Genomic DNA, 3,943 nt, shown 5'->3' on the forward strand with positions numbered 1-3,943 from the left:
TGTGTGTCGGGGCACATGTGCACACACATGCACACGCCATGGTATGTGTGTGGAAGTCACAGGACAATTCGCAAAGAGTTGGTGTTCTCTTTTCACAGTGTCTGTTCTGGGGTTTGGACTTGGGTCCCCTGACCTGGTGCTCGTTCGTACCTGCTAAGTCATCTCATCAGCCTTGATCTCATCTTCTTTATATTTATATTTCATGATGATCACAGGCTCTGGGAACTCGAAGGCTAGGGAACCCACGGCGGTGGGTAAATGCCGTTAACGAGCAGGGAGGAGTAGAGGATCGTCAGGCTTTGGCAATTAAAACGGCGATGTGAACAGGAGGTGAGGTGGGCTAGGGTAAAAAGAAAAAAATAACTAGTTTCTTTCCTGGCTAAAAGTTGGACATGTCCTTTAAAATGCGGATAGCATTGCTTGTGCTAGAGGCCAGAGACACCAGAAGTGCCTAAGCCAAAAGTGTGTCTGGTTTTCTGTAGCCAGAGGCTGGGGGTGTCCAGCGATATGGTTTGTTTATCTCTTTCCCCTGAAGGACTACTCCTTCCTGAGAAACCAGACGGAGGATGTGACCAAGCCTTAGAATGAAAACCAGGCTGCCAGCTCATCTCCTTCCCTCCTTTCCTTCATTCCACGATCTCTTATTAACACCAAGGCAGTGAGGCCCAATGGTTTTCCACTTCTGGGGACCCCCCCCCCCCGCTATGTAGAAGCTCGACGCCCGAGAGAATGTTGATGACACCTCAGAATAGATATTGAGACACAATTTGGGGGAAGATTATCCCGACTTTAAGATTATGGCGACAGTTTATCCAGGTCAGAGCATACTGCATCCACACCTTCTCAGGAGAAGGCTGGAAACTGGAGCAGAAAGCAACTACTGTAGCAGAAATGAGCTATGGAAATATTGACATTTGTGTGTCATGAAGAAAGGAGAGTGCTCTGAGGAGCCGGCTATAGGAGAGAGGATTTGTTACAAAGTGACAGAACACAGCCCATGTTCCCATAGAGGAAAGCTGGTGTTTCCAGATGCAGGAGTTAGGTAGAAATGGGCGTGGGGGTAGAGGAGAAAGAATGAAGGCGTGAAAAACAGAGTATTCTAGAATTTCAAGACCTTTCATTGGTTCCATGGCTTATCAACAGTATTGTTGGTATCATCTGTGTGGTAGTGATTGGGCTAGACTTCCTGGCTCCTACTATAGACAGGAGTCAGTATGCCTGGGGGAATGAACAGTTCTTAGAAGCCCAGCCACATCTAATTCTTCGAGCAGAGTCAAGAGGTTCTGTACATCACAGGGTATTGTGGGGGCAGAGGAGGGAAGGGCAGGGAGGGAAGGGGAGAAAAGACAGGGAGGGAAGGATCATTCCAGGGCTGGAGAGATGGCTCAGTCAGTAGAGCACCTCCTGCTCTTGCTGAGATCTGGGTTAGATTGCAGCACGGCAGCTTACAATCAACTGTAACTCCAGTTCCCATCTGTGGCCACTTACACACACATGATGCACATAAACTCATGCAACACACATAAATACATACATACAAATAAATCAATAAAGTATCTTTTAAAAAAAGATGGTTACCATTCTTTAAGCCAAGAAGTACTGGTGGACACAGGGAATATATACAGTGAAACACCGTGGGGACAGGGTATATACACAGTCCTGGAGAAGCACCGTGGAGACAGGGTACATATATACAGTCCTGGAGAAGCACCGTGGAGACAGGGTACATATATACAGTCCTGGAGAAGCACCGTGGGTATGCATACAGTCATTCTATGGCTTGAAGGCCAGGCAGAGTCCTTTAGCTGTTCCTTATAAACTTTTTTTTGTCTGTTTTGTTTTTTGTTTTGTTTTTCAAGACAAGGTTTCTCTATGTAGCCTTGGCTGTCCTGGAACTCGCTTTGAATTATGCCCAAATTCCCAAATATTATTTATAAATATTTGTTTATATTTAAAGGGGGATGTGCTATAGATACGAATACTTTGCATTGGTATGAATTTAAGTTTATTGATACACATTTAAGATAAATTTTGTTTGATATATATTTCTGCCCTTGATTAAGGTATTGTGTTTGTGCAGCTCATTTAAAAATGTAATGTATAAGCCGGATGGTGGTAGCGCATGCCTAAAGGCATCTCAGCAATTGGGAGGCAGAGGCAGGCATCTCTGTGTGTTCAAGATCAGTCTGGTCTACAAGAGAGAGCTAGTTCCAGGACAGGTTCCAAAGCTACAGAGAAACCCTGTCTTGAAAATCCAAAAAATAAAAATGTAATGTATAATTAAGAAATATAGGTTAATAGATAATCATCTATAATAGTCAAGCTTGTAGTTATGTTAGTTGGGTTTTCTAGATATATAGAGATATATTTCAGTTAGATAGGTATTCCTCAAAACTTTCAGAGACCTTCAGATTTTGGCATTTAAAATGTTTTAACAACTTAGGACTTTTCATAACAATGAGGTACATCTGCTCCTGGCAGCACCAATTACTTCAAGAGGAAGATGAGCATTGAAGAGGCTTCTTATGGAGTTTGTTAGCCACTTAGGCATGAAACTGCTTTTGCCTGGATTGCTTGATAAACTGGACATGCAGGACCCAGAAAGAAATGACTGCTAAAGTTACTTAAAGAAGGTGAGAGAGTCCTTTGAGGTTCCTGCATCATTAAAGAGTCTGCCAGACATTCTGCAGGACACAGGAGAAAGCAACTGATGGACTTTACCGTTACAAGGCAGAACTGATCTGCAAATTTCCTGCTTCAAGAAAAAGTATGCTAGATACTATGGGCCTGTGGACTGAAGATGGATGCCCCATTGATACAGAAGAATTTTGGGTGACTGTTCAGGCAGCGAGATGTCTCTGTCAATTCTAGAGTTTTGGAAGTTGATTACAATGCACTTCCTTAGGTAATATTATATCCTTCTGGAGTCTTTGATGGAGTTGAAGAATAGATACTTATCATTATTGCTTTCCTTAGTGATAAAAGAGAAAATAGATATAAATATTGTAACTGTAATTCTTGCTTGATACATGTTTTGTATGTGTAATTTTACTATGTTAAAGTTAAAACCTTCCTTTTTATTTAGACAAAAAGGGGAGGTGATGTGGGATTCCCCTCTGTATGTTGTGAATATCATTGGTTAATAAAGGACTGTTTTGGGCCTACAGCAGAGCTATAGGGAAACAGAGCTAGGTGGGGAAAACTAAAGTAAATGCTGGGAGAAAGAAGGCAGAGTCAAGGAGAAGCCATGGAGCTGCCAGAGAAGAAGAATCAAGCTGCCAGGTGGTAGGCCAAGAATCTTGTGGTAAAATATGAAATAATGGAAATGGGTTAATTCTAGATGTAAGGGCTAATTAGTAATATGCTCAAGCTATTGGCCAAACAGTGTTGCAAATAATATAGTTTTTGTGTGATTATTTCGGGTCATGGTGGCCGGGAAACAAACAAGCAGCCTGTTACTACAGAAAACCAAAAAAAAAAAATAATAATAATTGTATTTACTTTTTCAGAGGGTTAGAGTCCGTGATGGTAGAGTAGAGGCAATGATGGCAGGGACAGATAAGAGCTCATGTCAAACCACAAGCAGAAGGTAGATGGAGACCTAGGAATGACCTCAGTCTTTTGAACTTTGGAAACCAGGCTCCAGTGACTCACCTCCTCTAACAAAGTCTTACCTCCTAAGCCTTCCCACACCCCTGTAACCTAGTATTCCACCATGTGAGCTCATGGGCCATTCCCACTTAAACCACCATAGGAAGGGAAGTCTAAAAAGACAACCTTTTTTTTTTCTATAAAATCAGAGACTTGCATGGTAAAATAAGATTTTATCCTAGGACAAAGTGACTGGACTTTCCCAAATTGGAAAAGAAATGATAAGGATAAAACTAGACTCCCAAATGGAACTCAAGAGGCACAAGTAACTTGCACAGGTTTGCTGGGGTTG

This window comes from Microtus ochrogaster, linkage group LG1, assembly GCF_000317375.1.
Source record: "Microtus ochrogaster isolate Prairie Vole_2 linkage group LG1, MicOch1.0, whole genome shotgun sequence".
Lineage (NCBI taxonomy): Eukaryota > Metazoa > Chordata > Mammalia > Rodentia > Cricetidae > Microtus > Microtus ochrogaster.